The sequence below is a fragment of the Mobula hypostoma genome, chromosome 15, assembly GCF_963921235.1.
Source record: "Mobula hypostoma chromosome 15, sMobHyp1.1, whole genome shotgun sequence".
NCBI lineage: Eukaryota > Metazoa > Chordata > Chondrichthyes > Myliobatiformes > Myliobatidae > Mobula > Mobula hypostoma.
In genome coordinates this window covers 33,181,769-33,205,342 of record NC_086111.1, presented here as the reverse complement: position 1 = coordinate 33,205,342, position 23,574 = coordinate 33,181,769, and the positions used below count along the sequence as shown (strand labels likewise).

The 23,574-nt window shown below is 40.5% G+C and overlaps 1 protein-coding gene across 2 annotated transcripts in view; it reads right to left on the bottom strand.

Moving 5' to 3' along the window:
* Positions 1-23,574, bottom strand: part of chl1b (cell adhesion molecule L1-like b) — a 945,006-nt gene that overhangs the window by 45,377 nt on the left and 876,055 nt on the right. The window lies entirely within an intron of this gene.

Sequence of the window (23,574 nt, the reverse complement as noted above, 5' to 3'; positions counted from 1 at the left end):
TACAGCAAGCTCCATAAAAAGAAAACATGTCACTTTGATCTTATTAGTTGATCAATTGAAAAGGTTTTGCTAAGCCCAAGGGTACAGATTCAAACAAATTGTTATAACCGATGAGATAGTAACTGAATAAAAGGCAGACTCTGCAACGCCAAAATCATAGAATAATACAATGTTTTATATGCCACTATTACAACCATATTACCAGAACAATGTTTGATATTACCAAACTTGTCACTGAGGGCTTTGCAGAACTACCACTGAAGGCTACACAGAGAAAGAATTTTATTGAGTACAAGGAAGTGATTGCTGATAGAAGTGCAATTTAAGCAGTAGTTTAATCCAGGCCATGTTTCTTCAATAACATAAAAAGAAACGTTGTTTACTGGTATCTCAGCCTTCAATATAATTCAATGTTATGTTAAGATAATGCTGTTAAACATAAACTGAATGTCCATTAATGTTTCAACAGTATACCCTTCATGTACATGTATTTAAAGAAGTAAACTATCATATTTTTATGAATATTTTATCTTTCTAAGGTGTGAAAGATCCTACATTTTAGAAGTGTGAATGAGTCACATTGCATTTACGCACATGTAAATGATCTGCTAGGAATTGGTTGTCTAGAGTTACATTTTAAGTTATGAATAACTTTGGCCCGTGGTTTAGGCCATATCCATTTATATATCATTAGATAGAGCATTTTGTAAGTCCTAGTTTGAAAGGGATCTAGTTCTTGCAAGTAGCTTCGTTATTATGGTCTCTATAGTAAATTTCATCTGTGGAAAAAAGATTGACACAGCAGGAACAAATTGCAGATCTCTATATGAAACTTCTTTGGACACTGAAAACAAAATCACAGTGCTTGAGATCATTTCCTGTGTTGTGCCACAAAATTTGGCGCTGCTGAAATGCAAGCTATTATGGTCAGAAGACAGAGAATCATTGGCAATTGGGATGGTGGGGAGAGTGGTAATGGAAAGGCATGTAGAGAGATCAATGACACCACTTGAATAACATACATGTCACTATTCATTTTACCATGTATATATTTTCAAATGCATTTAAGCAGTAAGAACAAAATAATTAATAGTTTATCCTAGGGGTTTCCAGTGTCCAAATATATAAATAGTGAATATTGAAAGTTTTCAAGCTTCTGTGTTGTGACTTGTGTCAATTATGACCTCTACAGCATTTTGTTTTACAGATCACTACTACTAATCAGTAAACAACTATTTAATACCAGTTCTGTGAACCTATCCTATTTAGAAACTGTAATCTTAAGGTAAAATATGACATATAAATACATTATTTGTGAACTTTCTTGACAAGAGCATCAGGTTCCAATTACTGTGGCTAACAAAATGAGCAGTTACAAATCACTTTGATTTTCAAGTAAATTAGAAGATTTCATAACCAACAAAAACTACTTGAAAAATCTTTTGCTGCGCTTATCTCTTTCCTTAGTTGCCACGTCACACCAACTGTAATTCTTGTATTCATTATCTCAGTTCAATCATCATAAAACTATAAGGTGGCTTACATTCGGCTTGTTCGTTTTCTCTGATCATTCCACACTTCTGCAAGTGACTGCTAATTCACTGCTAATGTAACCCAATGCCATGGTCACACTAACTCCTCTGTATTTACTAGGTCTATCCTCACAACTAGATTTGAACAAGGGAATAATATTTGAAATTTTCCTACTTACAGGCACCACTCCTGAATTTGTAGATGTTTCGAAGATTATGGCTTAGGCCCCAGTAATTTCCATCCTCAGCTTCCAGAATGGATGACACACTCAGAACTAAGGGTTTTTGTCTATTTTGTGCATCAAACTTTTCCGGACCTTTTTTAAATCAATTTTCAGCCCAACAAAAATTTCAATATCATCTTCCTTTGTTAAATTAAGTTCCACAAGGTTGCCCAACTACACCAGTTCATGGCCAATTTTGCGATTCTCCATATACATACCGTATAAGTGCTGGAAAAATTTTGGAGAGAAGAACAGGTATACTTTTGGCTGTGCTTTGCACCAGAAGATTCAACTAAGCACAGTCTCTTCACCTTTTCCCAAACCATCAAGGTCATACTTAATTTTGCACTGAATGAGATTCAAGCAATACTTTAAAAAATCTACATGGGGGTAAACCCAGGAACAGTGTGGATACTAGTTTTGATAAAGACTAAATGTTGCCATCAATGTACAAGTTACCTTTTCAAACAGCTTTCAGAGAAGGTCAAGATTTTTAATCATGTTAAGGGAAGCAGAAATTACTGCAATACATGGCTTTGTTGTGAACAATTTTAATTGGACTCTCACACATCATTAACATTGCACATTATTTGAGCCATACATTTCTTTTTTGTGTTAAAGTGACATTAATGTTTTACAGTGATGATATGACAAGCCAGCAATATCCTTATATCTTTTAACATTGAGTGAAAAAAATTGTCATTTTCTTTCATTTGTTGATTATTTATTGCTGCCTGAAGCAAATCATTTCTAATTCCATCAAAGGTTAGTAATTGGTGATTAAGCTTTTTAAACTGCACTTGTACTCCATCACCTGCCTTTTTGTGAATAGGAGGAAATTATCCTCTGAAAGATGGAAAAAAAATGTTAAAAAAAACCTAATTATTAAAAATTTTCATATGAATAGGCGAATTGGAAAGGTCAGGTACAGGCCTAATCAAAGCGGTGGGATGCAGGCCTCAATGCATACCGAAGTGACTAAAACTGATGATGATATAAGTGCTGGGCTGAATCAGAAAGGTTGGGTACAGGCCAAATTGAGATGGCGGGGTCCAGGCCCCAAAACGTACTGAAGCAAATGGACCCAATGTCTGGATGACACTTTAAGCGCCTGGCTGAATTAGAAAGCTTGGGTACAGGCCAAATCGAGGCAGTGGAGCTCAAGCCCCAGAGTGGAAGTGACTAAACCCAATGTTTGAAAGAAAATTTAGGCATCAGGCCAGATTGAAAAGGATAGGGTGTCAGGACTCGAGGCAAGACATGGGCCAGTTCAACTCGCTACTCTGTGAAGTTTACTAGGATCTGCGCTGAACTAAGGATCAGTGAGCAGACGTTCTTTGTGGTATTCAATTCAGAACACTATTCGCTTGCATTTATTCCTTGTATGACTTGTGTTTTTTTCCCTCTGCACAATATGTGTCTGGCGGTCTTTTTTAAAATAGGTTCTTTTGGGTTTCTTTGTTTTGTGGCTGCCTGTTAGGAGACGAATACATTGATAGTGTGTTTTGAACTTTGATAACTTCAGTATTGGTAAATGTTGCACAATACTGTTAAATTCTATAGAATTGAAGACAATCTCTGATTGTTGTTACAAACCAATATAAAAGGAATGCTTAATTCAAATACTTCAAAAAAAATTGGCCTTAAAAAACCTTTAACACAAAAAAACAATCTTTGAACACTGAATAGTTTCATCAGACCTTTTTGTTATTGGATGTTTCAGATAAAATGCAATTTATATTTAAGTCCTGAAGCTGGATATACGTATAGGCCAAAGATGAAAGCTAACTGGAAAATAAACCAGTTTATTTTGAGCAAACTCCTTTAATTTAGATTTGTTTAAATTTTGATGTTAATTGCAGAATTGTAGAACTTGTAGGCCTGATATTTTATTTAACTGACATGGAAAAGAAAATGCAGTAAAATATAACAAAACAAATTCTGAGGTAGAGTTAGTTCAGAATAATTTATTGCAATGATCATTAATCTGTGAGGAAAATCAACAACCAGAGTTCAGCCTCAATAAAACCCAGCTGGATTTACTTTGCTCTGACAATGTTATCTCAAATATAAATTGTACAAACATTTGCAGAACATTTAAGAAAGAATTTAAGATATTAACGCATGTCAACAAGATAATGTTATGACAGGCATGGGGCATTTCAACATGCAGGTAGATTGGGAAAATCAGGTTGGTGCAGATTTTGGATCCCGAGAGACCAAATTTGTAGAATCCCTATGAGATGAGTTTTTATAGGAGATTGTAGTTCAGCACACCGAGGGACCAATTATTCTGGATTGGGTTTAAAAACTCAAACAACAGGAATTCTGCAGATGCTGGAAATTCAAGCAACACACATCAAAGTTGCTGGTGAATGCAGCAGTCCAGGCAGCATCTCTAGGAAGAGGTACAGTCGACGTTTCAGGCTGAGACCCTTCATCGGGACTAATAAGTCCTGGCGAAGGGTCTCAGCCTGAAACGTCGACTGTACCTCTTCCTAGAGATGCTGCCTGGCCTGCTGCATTCACCAGCAACTTTGATGTGTGTTGCTTGATTCTGGATTGAGTGTCGTGTAATGAACTGGATTTTAATAGGGAGCTTAAGGTAAAGAAACCCTTAGGAGTCAGTGTTAAATATATGATAGAATTCACCCTGCAGTTTAAGAGGAAGAAGATAAAGCCAGGTGTGTCAGTATTACAGTGGAGTAACGGGAATTACAGTGGCATGAGAAAGGAGCTGGCCAAAATTGATTGGAAGGGAACACTAGTAGGGATGGTGGTGAAGCAGCAATAGCTGGAGTCTCTGGGAACTGTTTGGAAGGTGCAGGATAGATACATCCCAAAAAAGAATAAGTTTTCTAAAGGCAGGATGCACAACCATGGTTGACAAGGGAACTCAAAGCCAGTATAAATGCAAAAGAAAGGTAATACAATAGAGCAAAAATTAGTGCGGAGTTAGAAGATTGAGAAGCTATGAAAAACTCACAGAGGTCAACTAAAAAAGCCTTAAAGAGCAAAAAGATAAAATATGAAGGTAAACTAGTCGATAATATCAAAGAGGATATCAAAAGATTTTTCAAATGTATAAAAAGTAAAAGAGAGGTGAGAATGGAGATTGGACTGCTGGAAAGTGATGCTGGAGATGTAGTAATGGGGGACAAAGAAATTACAGATGCGCTGAATAAGTATTTTGCATTAGTCTTTATTGTGGAAGACACTAGCAGTATGCTGAAGTTCAAGAGTGTCAGTGGGCAGAAGAGAGTGCAGTTGCTATTACTAGCTAGAATATACTTGAGAAGCAGAACAATCTGAAGGTGAATAAGTCACCTGGACCAGATGGACTACACCTAAGTGTTCTGAAAGACGTAGTTGAATAGATTATGGAGGTATTGGTAATGATCCTTTAAGGATCACTAGATTCCTGCATGGTTCTGGAGGATTGGAAATTGCAAATGTCACTTCACTTTCCAGGAAGGGAGGGAGGCAGAAGAAAGGAAATTATAGCCAGTTGGCCTGACCTTAGTAGTTGGGAAGATGTGGGAGTCAATTGTTATGGATCAAGTTTCAGGGTATTTGGAGGCACATGATAAAATGGGCCAAAAGTCAGTGTAGTTTCCGTAAGGGAAAATCTTGCCTAACAAATCTGCTAGAAGTCTTTGAAGAAATAACAAGCAGGACAGACAAAGGAAAATTGGGGGATGTTATGTACTTGAATTTTCAGAAAGCCTTTGATAAGGTGCCACACATGGAGCTGCACAGCAAGAGCCCATGGTATTACAGTAAAGATTCTAGCATGGATAGATTATTGGCTGATTAGCAGATGGCAAAGAGTGGGAATAAATGGAGTCTTTTTCTATTTGGCTGCCAGTAATTAGGGGTCAGTGTTCAGGTCACTTATTTTTACATTTTATGTCAATGATTTGGATGAAGGAATTGATAGCTTTGTAGCCATGTTTGTGGATGATACGAGCATAGGTCAAGGGGCAAGTAGTGTTCAGGAAGCAGGTAAGCTGCAGAAGGATTCAGGCAGATTAGGAGAATGGGCAAAAATGGCAGATAGAATATAGTGTCCATACCGCATTCTGGTACCGCTCTCAACCCTTCTCTTCTCTCAACCTCTCCATCACATCCCTATTGTGCCCTCCTCCTTCCCTTTCTACCATGGCCCACTGTCCTTTCCAATCAGATTTCTTCTTCTTCAGCCCATTTCTTGTTTGGCCTATCACCTCCCAGTTCCTCTCTTCAACCCCCCTCCATCACCCACTCACGTTCTCCCTCACCAGGTTTCACCTATCATCTGCCAGCTTGCACTCCTTCATATTCTGGCTCTTTCCCCCTGCCTTTCCAATCCTGATGAAGCCCCTTCGGCTGAAATGTCTACTATTTATTCTCCTCCATAGATGCTGCTAAACTTGCTGAGCTCCTCCAGAATAACTTGGAAAACCAATAATTCAACGGTAGAGTTCACATGATGCATAAGATCCCCAATGTGCTGTAAAAATCCACCTGCAATGAATATAAAACATAAAGTGATGATCCCTTGATTCTGTAACTCAAGTGGCTTTCTACAATACCTCTTCATTTCCTGAACAATACCACTTTGCACGCTCCTTGACCTTCGCACAAAATATAATGTCCTGTGATCAATTACACTCAGCAGTTCTGAACATTCATTGAGATCTTCCCATTCTCTAGATTGTTGCTGGACATCAACGGTGGCCTGTCAGCACGCTAAAATTGTTTGAATTAACTTTGATGAACCAAATTCAATGATTGTGTACCACCCTTCACAAACGTTTTCCCACACAATCTAATGCTTTCCCATAAAAGACAAAATGGAGCTTCAGGACAAGGTCAATGCAACACAGATGTTTCATCTCATGTTGTGACCCCCTATCCCTGCCTCATGAGCTTTCAGCCAGAAGTGTCTATGATAGCTCAGATTGTGCTCCTTTTCGTCAAATGGTTCCAGGCAAAAATATCGGCAAACAGAACAACACATCCCTGAACATCATGTTTGTGCAATGACACCTCTGTCACAGACTCAGCATTGAGTCCAATGCAGAGCTCAGTTGTATGAGCTGGGCCCTATATTTCACATTTGGCTTCTTCTGCAAATGATTTTTATATTTACTCCAACAGTTTTTTATAAAACGCTTCTGATTACCAGAAGGAGTTGAAAAGCCTTTTGACAGCCAGCTGCTAGAGCCCGCTGTGGGACCTCGGGATCCTCTGCCTGAAGTCGGCTCACTACTCTGGAACAGCTCTGAATAATTGTTAGCTGTGGCAGCAAGGTCTTGAGTTCAATTGGTCCCATGGAGCCGCAAGAGGTTAACAAAACCACGGGGAAGAGTCACGAGACAATAAACAACTACGCATTGTCGATCATACACAATCATTGGCAGAAAGACATGACAGCCACGGCATGAGTCCTAATTATCTCGCAGTCATGTGGCTGTAATTGTTGAGGCGAAGTATCTCTCAACATCCCTTTGCAATCAAGCATAGTGATTCGATACACATGACATCAGCAAACTTCTGACTGAGGCATGACAGAAAGTACAACAGTACCCAGCCCTGCAGAACCTTCTGTAGAATACTGAGATGGATTCCTTCATATCCCCTGTCATTGCCTTTGTCTGCCTAGGTGGGTCTGACCACATGCTCAGCACCTCAGTGTAATCTGCAGCAGCCTCAGCATGTAAGGTTCCCAGTTGTGGTCTCCTTCGAGGCCCGTTGGGAACATGGAAAACCTTAGATCTTTGCCATGCCAGCTCCTAACTGGCGGCAATGAATGTCTTATGGCTCATCCAAATACTCCCCTCCCTCCAACCAATTCTACTCGTCCTTCAGGTTGTCAGATGCAAAGACATACTTTGGTCATCCACATTATCATCTACTCCTGAACCTATCCTCTATTCCCCCCCTCTGCTCTTGCTGCCTTCACATTCTCTGAACTGTGGGCAGGAGGATGGAGGAGATTTCCCCTGACACAGCAGCACAGGTTGCCCACTCAGATCACATTAAAACATTACCTGGCAGAGTTTATGTAGCCACTGTCTGAGAGGTTGTTTCTACCTCTCTTAGCCTTTGTCCACATGGAGGTGGATTATCTCCTTCAGTCTGGTGGGATACACCAGAAAATAGGAAGAGGAGTAGGCCATCAGGTCCCTGAAGCCTGCTTTATCATTTAATATGATCATGGGTGATCTACTGCTGGGATCAACTCTTCCATGATGCCACATCTCCATTGCCCTCAATCTCACAATCTTTCAAATATTATCTACTGTACCTTCACTTTGATTCAGCCTTTTCAACCCTCTGTGGCAGAGATTTTCAGAGTGTCACCATATTCTCTGAGAAGAAATTTCCGTATATCTGTTTTCAATTTCCCAAATCTCCCCAATTTTGATATCCTCCCACTAGCAAAAACTCCGGAAGTCCTCGGAGCAGAATAAAGCCATTTTACCTACTGATTAAAAAATATCAGCCTATATGATCATGGCTAATTTATTTTACCGCTCAACCCCATTCTCCTGCCTTTTCCCCATAACCTTTAATTCCCTGACTAATCAAGAACCTAACTGCCTTTGCTTTAAATATACCCAATTACGACCTCCACAGCCATCTGTGGAAAAGAATTCCACAGATTCACAACCCTCTGGCTAAATAAACTCCCCATCTCTGTTCTAAGAGACTTCCTTCTATTCTGAAGCTGTGTCCTCTGGTCTAGGCTCTCCAACTATAACATCTTCAACATGTCCACTCTATCTAGGCCCTTTATTACTGAGTGTGTTTGAAATCCCTCCCTACCCCCCGCCCACCCCAATTCTTCTAACTTTCAGCGAGTACAGACCTAGAGCCATCAAGTGCTCCACAGATGTTAAACCTTTCATTCCTAACATCATTCTCTGGACACTCTCCAAAGGCAACTCAAAACTGTTCACAGTTCTCTAAGTGTAGTCTGATCGATGCCTTGTAAAGCCTCAGCATTACACTGTAGCTTTTATATTCTAGCCCACTCAAAATAAATGCTAACATTTGCCTTCCTTACTACCGATTCAACCTGCAAATTACCCTTTAGTGCAGGGGTTTCCATCCCAGGGTCCAAGGACCCCTTGATTAATGGTTAATGGTAGGCATCCATGGCATAATAAAGGTTAGGAACCCCTGCTTTAATGAATCCTGTACAAGGACTCCCAAGTCCCTTTGCACCTCCAATTTCTGATTTTGCTCCCTGTTTAGAAAATAAAGGCTTATGCCTTTATTCCTTCAACAAGAGGCCTGACCATTCACTGCCCTGCACAGTATTTCATCTGCCACTTCTTTTCCCATTCTCATAATCTGTACAAATCCTTCTGCACACTCTCTGCTTTCTTAACCATACCTGCCTCTCCACCTATCCTTGTATCATCCAAAAATTTAGCCGCTAAGTCATCAAATCTGCCATCCAGATCATTCAATTTATAACATGAAAATTAGTGACTGAACACTAACCTTTGTGAAACACCACAAACCAGAAAAGAACTCCTGTATTCCTACTCTTTGCCTCCTGCCAATCAGCTAATCTTCTATCCATGCTAATATCTTTCCTGTAATACCACAGGCTCTTACCTTGTTCAGCAGCAACTTGTCAAAAGCCTTCTGAAAATCTAAGTAAGTAACATCCACTGATGCTCATTTGACTATCATGTCTATTATTTTCTTAAAGAATTCCAACAGATTTGTCAGGCAAGATTTTCCCTTAAGGAAACAATGCTGACCTCACTCTATTTTCTGGTGTACCTCCAAATTTCCCAAAATCACTTCCTTAATAATGGACTCTAACATCTTACCAACCACTAAAGTCAGGCTAACTAACCAATAATTTCCCATCTTTTGCCTCCTCCCTTCTTCAAGAGTTAAGTGACATTTGTGATTTACCAGTCCTCTAAAACCATTCCAGAATTTGTAATTCTTGAATGATCACTAGCAATGCCTCAACAATCTCTAAAGTCGCCTCTTTCCAAACCCTGGGATGTAATTAATCTGGTTCATGTGACTTCAGATTTCAGAATCAGAATCTGGATTTAAATCACTGGCATACATTGTGAAATTTGTTTTGTGGCAGCAGTACCTTGCAAAACATAATTTTAAAAACTGTAAACTACGATAAGAACTATATATATATACAAAATTAAATTAAATACTTAATGTAGAAAGAGAACAAAAAAAAGGGGAAAAAAATGGGTTCATTGTCCATTTAGAAATCTGATGGCAGAGGGGAAGAAGCCATTCCTAAAACGTCGAGTGTGTGTCTTTAGGCTCCTGTACCTCCTCCTGAATTGTAGCAATGGGAAGTGGGCATGTGCTGGGTGATGAGAGAGAGGGGTTCCAAATGACAGATTCTGCCTCCTTGAGGTATCACCTTTTGAAGATGTCCTCGATGCTAGCAAAGCTAGTGCCCATAATGGAGCAGGCTGAGTTTGCAACTTCTTGCAGCTTTTTCCAATCCTGGGCATTGGGTCCTCTATTTCAGATGATGATGCAATTTGATTTGAATGCTCTGTAGAAATTTGTGAGAGCCTTTGATGGCATACCAAGTCTACTCAAACTACTAATGAAATATAGCCACTGTCGTGCCTTCTTTGTAACTGCATCAATAGGTTTGGCCCAGCATAGATCTTCAGAGATGCTGACACACAGGAACTTGAAACTGCTCACCACTTCCACTGCTGACCCCTTGATGAAGACTGGTTTGTGTTCCCTTGACTTTCCCCTCCTGAACTCTACAATCAACTCCTTGGTTTTACTGACATTAAGTGCAAGGCTGCGGCTGTGACACCACTCAACCAGCTGTATGCTTGTATACCTCCTTGTCACCATCTGAAATTCTGCCAAAAATAGTTGTGTGATCTGCAAATTTATATGTAGATGGTGTTTGAGCTGTGCCTAGCCACACATTCATGGGTGTTGAAAGTGTACAGCAGTGGGCTAAGCACACATTCTTGAATTACGCCAGTGGTGATTATCAGCGAAGAGGAGATGTTATTTCTGATCCACATGGACTGTGATCCCAATTGGGGATAGATGTCAGTGTAACTGGGTGATAGTTGTTGAGGCCGCTCACCCAGCTCTTTTTGGTCACTGGTCACTGCCTTTGGAGGCAGGGGAGAACCTCCGACTGCAGCAGTGAGAGATTTAAGATGTCTTTGAACACACCTGTCAGTTAGTTGGCACAGGTTTTCAGTGCCCTACCAGGAACGCCTTCAGGGCCTGTAGCTTTGCAAGGGTTCATCCTCATGAAAGAAGTTCTGACAATAGCTTCTGAAACAAAGATCACAGGATCACCAGATGCTGCAGGGATGCACATAATAATGTTTTTATTCTCTGTTTCAAAGTGCATAAAAGGCATTTAGCTCATCAGGGAGTGAAGCATCAGAGCCATTCACGATGTTACATTAGCTTCCCAATCTTTCACCTTTCCAAGCACTTCCTCCTTAGTAATAGTGACTACAATCACCTCTGTCTCTGCCAGTCTTGAATTTCTGTCATGCTGCTGGTGTTGGAAATAACTCAGAAAATATATAGCTCAGGTGGTTAATGGTTGGGTTGAGTTGCTCTCAGATCTTGGCAATCCATTTGCAAACATCCATACAAGAAGACATCATCAGTGCCCTGTTCACTTGTGCTGTGTCCCCCAAATGCTAGAGTTTTATATACTTATCAATCAGTTGATTGACTGTCATTATGGAAACTCAGTTGTAATGTAGGGAGGAGATCTCGTCGCTGATTGGTTGCGTAGCGAACTCTGTGTTTTGTCTGGAATTTTGCCTGCATTGGCTTATAAATGGGATCAAGGACCCCTCCCTACATCACAATTGAGTTTCCGTAATAGTGATCAATCAACTGATAAGAATATAAAAGCCAAGGCAGGGCTGTGGATAATGAGGGTGATGAAAACCAGCATTTAACAAAATTAACAGATGAATAAAATAAATTAGCCCAAACCCACCTTCAGTAGCTTCTAAACTTTGCAGTCTTTCTGCAGAATGTGCATATGAAATCTTGCAATTAAGTCAGCGTGCTTGCTCTACAAATGGAGACAGGCTATATCACCATCTGTCCAGAAAACAGCCCTTTCAGTTTATGTAAAGCAAAGCAAAGTTATAACTGGTGGAAATCTGAAACTACAAAGAAAACATGGGGAATATTCAGATAGGGCTGAGAACATTGCACTTCATGAAGAAGGGACAGCTTGTGAGCAGGATGTATTCTTATTAGAGTTTTTTTGCTGTTGGGTCTTGTTTCGCCTTGGAGGAAAAATTTCTTCACCATTTCCTGGTACATCCCACAGGAAAGATTGCTTCAGGTAAACTTCAATTTGTTTTGGAAGCTACAGACTGCTAATCATTTTGGCCAATTTGGACAATATTCTTCTATTTCTTTCTACTGGATGATACCAAAACCTTTCAGCTCAGGCCTGGCCCAGAATTAGTTCCATATCCAGATTAGGAATTCAATGGGGAAAAAGGTGTCTCTTACTGGTTCTCCATTTACAGTATTTACTGGACTTGTCATCAAATGTGGGACTGCTGACAACCCAATTCTGCCCTCCCTTCTTTATGGTCACTATCCAAGACAAATTGTTAAAAAATGTGGTTTGATGTTGTGTAATGTTGTGTATAACTGAGTGGAATAATTAGAATTTAATATTCAAAAGCTGAGATGAAAGAAACAAAACATGACAGAAACAAACCAGATAAATACATGTCAAGAATGCAGAATCCAACAATAGCAAAGTCAGAAACAAGTATGTTACTGTTCATGAAAAAAGGAGTGGTTAGTCAATGGAACAAGCATCATGCAGCTTCTGACATTTACCATGGATGCACTCCAAGATCAAGACTTGTATTCCACCCCAAGGTTACACTATGTGTGGCCGCAAATTAAAAGTGGCAACATTGCAGTCATTGTTGGTAACTCAACAGATGAGTAAAACAATATAGCAGAAGTGCAAAGGAGAAAGGGTGATTGGTACAAAACTTGGAATTAGGGTGCAGTTGAATTGATCAGCAGCTAGCATCCTTAATTTCTCCACATCAATGTAAAATGTGACAATGCTTGGATCTTTATAGCTAAGGTGCCTGAGACCTTTGCACAGAATTGTAGTAATTTTATGTAATGCACTGCACTGCTGACACAAAACAAGTATATCATGACATATGTGAGTGATGATAAACCTGATTCTGATATAGGTCTCTATTGTGGACTGTGAATGGGAAGGAGGTAGCGAGAGGGCTATCATGGTTAGTAGAAGGGGAAGGGAGAGGGGAGGGAATGGGAAGCACCCGTTGTGTGGGGGCATGGCGTATTCTGCCTGTCAAAAGTTGCTCTATCGTGATTGGTTGGTTCATACTGCAGCTGCTTTTCCCTGGTGTCCAGTTTCAGACACGCCAGGTATAAAATAGCACGTAGAAGAGTCTTGCTTTCTCTTCTTTTGTTTAAGGCAAGTGGTACACATGACCATTGGGAAGGTATGCTCTAGGCACACTTTTACCTAAGTGCGCCTGTTGAATGCATGTCTGTTGAATATTCAGCTTTGTAGTTTCTGTAACCTGGGGCATGAATGTTGGCTGAATTTTTATTGTTTGTAAGTAAATAATTAATATACATATTGTCAGTCAGTGTTTTCTATCTCACTCACTAGACCCACAAACCTGATTCAACATTATAGCATCAGAGAGATATTTTATGAAGATTAATAAACCAACTGTTTGGAATCAAATGACCTTGCTTGGTGTCTCAGGGTGGGTGTGTCTGTACGCCAGCAGTCCCACTCCCCTCCCCTCCCTGTCCCATTCCCCTCTAAAGGCCCTCCGTCCTTGCCATCTCATGATCCATAACACACTTGTTTCTAACTTTTCTATTATTAAGCTCTGTACTCTTGATATGTATAGTTTCCTGTCATCGTTTGGCCTTTTCACCTCAACTCTTGAAGATCAAACTTACTTTAACAATACCACTCAGTCTATATTACTGCCATTTGAGCTCAGCAGCTTATTAAATAGATCGCCACTTTATGGTTTTCCAATTTTTAGTATGCCACACGCAAACACTGATGCATCAATCATACTAAGCAGGAGTAAAAGTTAACACTGAAGGACTCTGTGGAATTAGTAAATAATATATCTACATACAATATGGAAGGTTTGAACGTGTACAAAGACCTCAAGCAACAGAGTGCCAAATTCAGTAATGAAAAGTCTGTGAATAAATCAAAAATACAAGACAGAATTTGGCAAGAGGAAAAGGCCAGAGAAGATTAAAGACTTACATTAAAATATAAACATTACAATAATGGATGGGATAGGTTAATAAATCATTATTTGTATTGCAAGATGAAGAACACAATTAAAAGAAGGAAGATGATGGTGTGAAACAATTTTTAAAGATTATTTTCAAAGTTGAAAGTTTAAAATAAATATATTATCAAAGTGCACATATGACACCATATTCAACCTTGAGATTCATTTTCTTGTGGGCATTCACAGTATATCCAAGAAATGCAACAGAGTCAATGAAAGACCATACCCAACAGGATGGACAAACAACCAATGTGCAAAAGACAACAAACTATGCAAATACAAAAGGAAAAACTGAATAGCAATAATAAAAAAAACAATAAATTATGAGAACATGAGCTAAAGAATCCTTGAAAGGTTTTGGGAACAGTTCAGTGATGTGGGGAGAGTGAAGTTGAATGAAGTTATCTCCTCTGGTTCAAGAGCCTGATGGTTAAGAGGTAATAACTGTTTCTGAATTTATTGCTGTTATTGATTGATTTTGCTGACCAGAAATATTAGAAGAAAATGTTTGCGAACTGCACGTATATTTGCATTTCGATATTTTATTTGACTAGTTACTTTTTTAGCAAATAAAAATTTTGAGCTAATAAGTACATTTCACAGCCAATGATCATTTCAGACACAACCATACTGTGAGGACATGTCTGACTCACAGGAGATGCAGTGCTTCAATTATATAAGTAGGATGTGAATGTTCAGCTGTGTGTTTATTGGTTTTAAGTGACTGAAATCAAGCAGCTGGTAGCTTTGAGTAGTGCACTTTACACTGATATTAAATATTTAATGTGGCCATAAAAGGCTGAAGCACCTGGATATATGTTTTAAATAAATTTATTTCATGCGTCTTTTAAATTTCGCATCCACAGGCCAAAGGGCGAACAGCACATTGTTGAAGAACAGCTCATTACAGTATTCCCTGCTGGTGAAGGCAGAGTGCATTGTTGAATGTATAGTAATTAGCTTGGGTTCAACAATGTGCTTCAATTCACAGGTAACTTTCCATCTACTGTCTCAAACTGCGGCGTAAATGTAACTGAAAATGGTGACTTGATAGAGACATTTAAAACGTTGTAATGCTTTTTGGAGCACATGCTGCATTAAGACAGCATTTTAAGCAGGTACAGGAGTTGCTGTTAACAACTTCTTAAATTCCCAAGTTAATCTTACAATTCAGGATCAATACCAAACTGTACATTTGCATAATTGTGCCTGACTGTACATCATGACCTGAAATAGTTAGCTTCCTTTGTGACAAATGAAGTGTGCATGCAAGTTTGATTTTACTCAAAATAATTATAACAGCTCTAATGATGTATTAATATTTTAGTAGTAACTCAAAACATTTTCCAAGAGTTTACCATGAAGGCATAGTATTGTAGCGGGGTGGTACAGTAGCATATAGGTAAGCACAATGCTTTATAACGTCACAGATCAGATGATCGGGGTTCAATTCCTGCTGGTGTTTGTAAGGAGTTTGTTTGTTCTCCCTGTAACCCTGTGGGTGACTCTGGGTGCTCTGGTTTCCTCTCACATTCCAAAGACGTATGGTTTAGGGTTAGTACATTGTGGGTATGCAATGCCGGTGCCTGAAACATGACAACACTTGTTTAATGCCCCCAGTACATCTTTGGACTCTGTTGGTCACTGATACAAAACGACACAGTTCCTTGTGCATTTTGATGTACATGTGACAAATGAAGCTAATCTTTATCTTTATTTATTTACTAAGAAATTGGATCTCATTCTTTTTTTGATATAGTAAAGAATTACTATGTTTGATGCCGATGCCCAATCAGTTTATGGAATTGGCTAAGAAGATATCAGAAGTAGTGGTAGTGTGACTTGTGGGACTATTCTGTTCAAAGCATCTTTTGGCATGTCGCTGTGCATCTTTTTAAGAAGAACCCACTTCCTAAGTGTGTACTCCTCCATGGAAGGCAGATAGCAGGAAAACATGTGAGAGCTTCCATGAGGAAACAGGGGAGAGAAAGACAATTCATATTGAAACAGACCCAGTTTTTGACATTAGAAAAGTCAGGCGGATCTTCCTGGGTGCCGGGGTGACTAGACAGTCCTGACAAACTTTAAAGATGAATGTGCAATTACCAATGCAGCAGTTGCAGTCCCCACAGTCCTGGATGCCCCCTCATTATATATAAAGTACATAGATTCTATGAAAATGATGACTTTGCCAAGCACAGTTGTAATTGAAAGTGGACAAGGAAGAAATGTGTTCATCTCCCAGACGTAGGGGAGTGGCATGCATTGTTCCTCTTGAGAAGAAAATGTGAAAGCAGGTGTAAGAAAGATCTCTTGATCGTTATTTAGTTTCAGCAAATGGGGTTTACATCCATAGAGCTCTCAAAGTTGCAGCATAAGTTTATAAGGTTATTAAGAAGGCATGTGATGTGTTGGTTTTTGTTAGTCAGGAGACTGAGTTCAAAAGCCACAACATAATGTTGCAGCTCTATAAAACTCTGGTTAGACCACATTGAGAATATTGTGTTCAGTTCCGGTCACCTCATCATAGGGAGGATGTAGAAGCTTTAGAGAGGGTGCAGAGGGGATTCACCAGGATGCTGCCAGGGATAGAGAGCATGTTTTATCAGGACAGGTCAAATGAGCTGGGACTTTTCTCTTTAAAGCGAACAAGGATGAGAAGTGACTTGACAGAGTTGTACAAGATGATAACAGGCATAAATTGAGTGGATGGCCAGTGTCTTATTCCCAGGGCAGATATGGCTAATGCCGGGGGCATAATTTTAAGGTGACTGAAGTAACGTATAGTGGGATGTCAGAGGTAATTATTTTACACTGAGAATGGTGGATGAATAGAATGCTTGCCAGGGGTGGTGGTAGAAGCAGATACTTTAGGGGAATTTAAGAAGCTCTTAGATAGGCCATAGACATACGCGATACTACAGATGCTGGAAATATAGAGCAATACACAGAATGTGTTGGAGGAGCTTAGCAGGTCAGGCAGCATCCATGGATGGAAATAAACACTGAATGTTTCAGGCTGAGACCCTTCATCAGGAGTTAGGTCAACTGTTTATTCCCATCTGTAGGTGCTGCCTGACCTGCTTTGCTCCTCCAGCACATTGCTCATATTGCTCTTAGATAAGTGCATGGATGATAGAAAAATGGAGGATTATGTAGGAAGGATGGGTAAGATTGTTCTTAGAGTAGGTTAAAAAGTCAGCACAACATCGTGGGCTATAGGGCCTGTATTGTGCTGTAATGTTCTAGATAAAAGTCTTTGGGGCTTCCCTTTCAACTTTAAATTTGTCTCATAAAGTCTACAGGATTTAACTGAGTGCTGACTTTTGATCGTAGCATTCAAATAAACGCTCACTCCAGTCATGCAAGCAACTGCAGTGAACTTGGCAATTTCTCTCAGGTCTCCGGGAAGTAGATGACATCCTAACAGTCAGCTTTCAGCTTCTGGGCTGTGTTAAGATGCTGAAATTGTCCAGCACTTTAGTCTCTGAGGAGAAATAACTGATGTGCTGCTCCTGAATACGTCAATCACCATGCCATGAAGGAAAATCTATAGTTGATCCTCATACAGGGAGTGGAAACCCTTTTTATTGAGGAAAGGTTATTATTGGGTGCTATTTTGGCTGCTGGGATTCCAGTTGCTTCAATTGTATAATCTATTCACAAAATTATTGCCCAGGTAATAGCTCTGATGATGTGGCGAGTAGTGAATCAGGACATGCCAGAGATCTGATGTTGCCATGGGGAAGGTCAATCGTGAAGAAATTGAGAGTCAAAATAGCTTTGACTTCATGAAGAGAGCTGAAAGAGTGTGTGGCCAAAGACAAAAGCTCATTCAGCTTGGAAACAGATCTTTCAGTTCACAGAGTCGACACTGACTACAAAGCACCATATATACTAGTCTCCCAAAATTTCCATCAGCTTCCTTGATCCTCACAAGCATTTACACATGTTAGAAGTTAGAATGGCCATTTAACCCTTTGGATGTCAGAGGAAACTAGAGCACCTATAGGAATCCATGTGGCATGGAGAGAAAGTGCAAACACCACACTGGCAATGTTGGAGTTCAGGACTGCACCCAGGTCTCTGGAGATGTGAAGCTTCAGCTCTACCAGCTGTCCCACTGTGATGACAGGCATGGAACCCCTACATTATTTAATGGAAAGGTCCAGGAATAACTGTACTGCTTCAAAAGACATTGGGAGTAAGCTCTTCACTGGTGGATTTAAATCTGCTTTCCTCCTGAGGCTACCGACCCAAAACAAGCCAGTGCCGCAATCACCCCCTCCATTAATGGATTTCATTCAGTAAAATCTCTTCAGAGGCTCCGGATAAATGCTGGAAAAAACCTCTCGCAATTAGCTACAGCATTTTTGTGTTCTTTTAAGGTACTTAAGCAGTCACTCATTTTACTGTGAACTCTCCTTATGATCTAAAAAAACATAAATGTACCAAGGTAAACCGTTAGATTTACTGAGACTGTTCTTTCATTTTTAAATTGCCCAGAAGAACTCTTTTTTATGCAACTTAGGGTGGAAATAACTGTTGTGCATATCAAGATGTTGTTAAATGTGTGTCTGAGAAATGCAAAAAATGCCAGATGCACTACTGCCATAGTCATAGAAAACTACAGCACAGAAACAGGCCCTTCAGCCCATCTATTCCATGCTGAACCATTTAAACTACCAAATCCCGTCAACCTGCACCAGGACAGAGCCATCCATACCTTTTCCATCCATGTACCTATCCAAATATCTTTTAAGTGTTGAGATTGAAATCGCATCAAATACTTGCACTGGCAGCTCATTCTGCACTCTCACCACCTTCTGAGTGAAGAAATCTCCCCTCATGTTCTTCTAAAGCATTTCTCTTTTCAAGGTGGCTGCACATTTGATCGCAGCGGCTTCTCTGAGGTCAACCAAAGGTGTTATTGTTCTTTTTTAGAAGTTTTTTTTATGATCACAAGACCCCACACCATGTTAACAACTTAAAGTCCTGAAGGCCTACCCCATCAATGAGTTGCTCGTTGGTGGACAAACTGAAGGAGCTGGACGGTGCAGATCATGTTGCTGCCTGTGTCAGAGAGGTGTTGGTGCATGAAGGAGACTAACAGTGAATGATTATCTTCGTTGCTTTTCTTGTGATCACAAGACCATGTTGGACATTGTTAATGCGGAATGCTGCAAGTCTTATTCACTGATTTATTGGTGGATGGCAGGGGCGGTTGCCGGTGGAGGCATGTGATCTCAGTTGTGGCAAGGAGTAGGCCTCAAGCTGTGGTGTCACCTGTTTACAACCTTCAGAGTCAGTACACTCCACTGAAGGTGGTGTCCAAGTGTAGTCAGTGCTGTCCCTTAGTGTTTGCTCAGCTGAAGACAAGCTGTGTTGTGTTCCACTGCAGATTTCTGCAACATTCATGGACTCAGGGTTTTAGACCACATTTTTTTTAATGTGACTGTATTTTACCATTATCTTGTAGGAACTTGCTATCTTATATAAGCCTTGTGCTGTGTCTGACTGTTGGCACTGTGTTTTGCACCTTGGCCCCAGAGTAACACTGTTTCGTATGGCTGTATTCATGGGTATTCATGTATGGTTGAATGGCAATTAAACTTGAACTATGAACTACAAACTAACCCAAAACTTTGATTTGTAGTCTCACCATTCTGAGTGGAAAACGCCTGCTTGCATTTACCCTATCTATACCTCATAATTGTGTATATGTCTGTCAAATCTCCCCACAATCTTTTACATTCAATAGTAGAATCTCAATCTTTCCTTCTAAGTCTGGAAATATCCTTGTAATTTTCTCTGTACTTTTTTCAGTCTTATTTACATCTTTCCTGTAGGTAGGTGACCAAAACTGCACATAATATTCCAAATCAGGCCTCACCAAAGTCTTATGTAACTTAAGCTTAACATCCCACCTCCTGTATTCAATACTTTTGATCTATCAAAGCCAACATCGCAAAAGCTTTCTTTACAACCCTGTCTACCTGTGAAGCCACTTTCATTGAATTATGGACCTGTATCCCCAGTTCCCTTTATTTTACCACACCCCTGATGTTTACTGCAGAAGACCTATCCTGGTTGGTCTTCCCAAAGTGCAACATCACCTCACATTTCTCTGCATTAAATTCCATCTGCCATTTTTCAGCGATTATTCCAGCTGGTCCAAGTCCCGCTGTAAGCCACAATAGTCTTTCCAATTAAGCACATTATCCTCCAGATCATTGATATAGATGATGAACAGCAATGGACCTGGCACCAATCCCTGTGGCACTCCAATAGTCACAGGCCTCAGTCAGAGAGACCCACCACTCACTGGCTTCTCCAATAAAACCAATTTCTAATCTAATTTACTACCTCATCTTGAATGCCAAGCAACTGAACCTTCTTGACTAACCTCCCATGCGGGACCTTGTCAAATGTCTTGCTAAACTCCATGTAGGCAACATCCACTGCCTTGTCCTCATCCACTTTTTTGGTAACTTCCTCGAAAACTCCATAAGATTGGTTAGACATGACCTACCATGCATGAAACCATGCTGACTATCCTTAATTAGTCCATGTTTATCCAAATACTTATATATCTGGTCCCTTAGAAGAGCTTCCAATAACTTTCCCACTAATGATGTCAGGATTACTGGCCTACCAATTCATGGTTTATTCTAAGGGCCTTTCTAAAACAGCAGAACAACATTAGCTATTCTCCAATCCTCTGGTACCTCACTTGCCGCTAAGGGTGATTTAAATATCTCTGCTACGGCCCCTGAAGTTTCAGCACTTGCCCCTCACAGGGTCTGAGGGAAAACCTTGTCAGGCCCATTTGTTCATCTTAATTTGCCTTCAAACAGCAGGAACCCTCTCTTCTATAATCTGTATAGGGTCCATGAGCTTGTTGCTGCTTTGCCTCACTTCTAAAGACTTTGTGTCCATCTCCTGAGAAAGTACAGATGCAAAAAAATCCATTTAAGATCTCCCCATCTCTTTTGGCTCCATGCATAGGTTACCATTCTGATCTTTCAGAGGATCTATCTTATCCCCTGCAATCCTGTTGCTCTTAACATATCTGTAGAAACCCTTAGGATTCTCCTTCACCTTGCCAGAGCAACATCATGCCTTCTTTTAGCCCTCCTGATTTCATTCTTAAGTGTTCTCTTGCATGTTTATACTCATTATGTACCTTGTTTGTTCCTGCTTGCCTATACTTACTATGTACCTCCTTTTTTTCTTAAGTAGGGCTTTAATATTTCTCAAAAACCAAGGTCCCTAAAACTTTTATCCTTGCTTTTTATTCTGACAGGCACATACATGCTTTGTATTCTCAACATTTCATTTTTGAAAGCCTCCCACTTACCAAGTACATCTTTGCCAAACAGTCTGTCCCAATCCATACTTGCAGGATCCTTTTATTTTACCATCAAAATTGGCCTTTCTCCAATTTAGAATCTCAATCCAAGGACCAGACCAATCCTTTTCCATTATTACCTTGAAACTAATGGCATTATGATCACTAGATGCAAAGTGTCCCCTTACACAAATTTCTGTTGCCTGCCCAGCCTCATTCACTAATAGGGGATCAAATATTGCATATTCTCTTGCTGGGATTTCTGTGGACTTTAAAGACACTTTCCTGAACACAGCTGACAAACTCTATCCCAACTAATCCTTTTGCATTATGGGAGTCACAGTCAATATGTGGAAAGTTAAAACCACCTAATATCACAACTTTATGATTCTTGCAACAGTCTAACATTTCTCTACAAATTTGTTCCTCTAAATCCAATGGACTGTTGGGTGGTCTATAATATAGCCCCATAAATATGGTCATACCTTACTTATTCCTGAGTCCCACCCATAAAGCCTTACTGGATGAGTTCTCCAGTCTGTCCTGACTGAGCACTGCCATGACATTTCCCATTACTAGTAATGCCAGCCTTTAATTGTTCCTGCTCTATCACATGTAAAACAACAGAACCCCAGAATACTGAGCTGCCAATCCTGCTCCTCCTGCAATCATACCTCACTAACGGCTACAACATTATAATTCCATGTGTTGATCCGTTCCGTCAGTTCATCTGCCTTTCCTGCAATATTTAGTTCATTGAAATGTACACAACTCAGAACATTAGCCCCACCATGCTCAAACTTTTGATTCCTGACTTCGTCTAAGGTCCTAACAACATCTATCTTTACAATAACTCTAAATCTGTTCAAGCACTCTGGTTTCTATCCTCCCACCATTCTAGTTCAAAACCCTCTCCCCCTTTGCAGAACTAGTTAACCTTCCCTTTAGGATATCAGCGTCCCTCCAGTTTAGGTTCAAACCATTTCTTTTGTAGAAGTCCTATCTTCCCTGAAAGAGAGCCCAATAATCCAAAAATCTGAAGCCCTCCCTTCTACACCACACCCTAGCTATGTCTTAAACTGTATGATCTTCCTATTTCTGGACTTAATAGCAAGTGGCACAGGTAGAAATACTGAGATCACTAAAAACAAAAACAACAGGAATTCTGCAGATGCTGGAATTTCAAGAAACACACATCAAAGTTGCTGGTGAACGCAGCAGGCCAAGCAGCATCTATAGGAAGAGGCGCAGTCGACGTTACAGGCTGAGACCCTTCGTCAGGACTAACTGAAGGAAGAGTGAGTAAGGGATTTGAAAGCTGGAGGGGGAGGGGGAGATGCAAAATGATAGGAGAAGACAGGAGGGGGAGGGATAGAGCCAAGAGCTGGACAGGTGATAGGCAAAAGGGGATACGAGAGGATCATGGGACAGGAGGTCCAGGAAGAAAGACGGGGGGGGGTGACCCAGAGGATGGGCAAGAGGTATATTCAGAGGGACAGAGGGAGAAAAAGGAGAGTGAGAGAAAGAATGTGTGCATAAAAATGAGTAACAGCTGGGGTACGAGGGGGAGGTGGGGCCTAGCGGAAGTTAGAGAAGTCAATGTTCATGCCATCAGGTTGGAGGCTACCCAGACGGAATATAAGGTGTTGTTCCTCCAACCTGAGTGTGGCTTCATCTTTACAGTAGAGGAGGCCGTGGATAGACATGTCAGAATGGGAATGGGATGTGGAATTAAAATGTGTGGCCACTGGGAGATCCTGCTTTCTCTGGCGGACAGAGCGTAGATGTTCAGCAAAGCGGTCTCCCAGTCTGCGTCGGGTCTCACCAATATATAAAAGGCCACATCGGGAGCACCGGACGCAGTATATCACCCCAGTCGACTCACAGGTGAAGTGATGCCTCACCTGGAAGGACTGTTTGGGGCCCTGAATGGTGGTAAGGGAGGAAGTGTAAGGGCATGTGTAGCACTTGTTCCGCTTACACGGATAAGTGCCAGGAGGGAGATCAGTGGGGAGGGATGGGGGGGACAAATGGACAGGGGAGTTGTGTAGGGAGCGATCCCTGCGGAATGCAGAGAGGGGGGGGGGAAAGATGTGCTTAGTGGTGGGATCCCGTTGGAG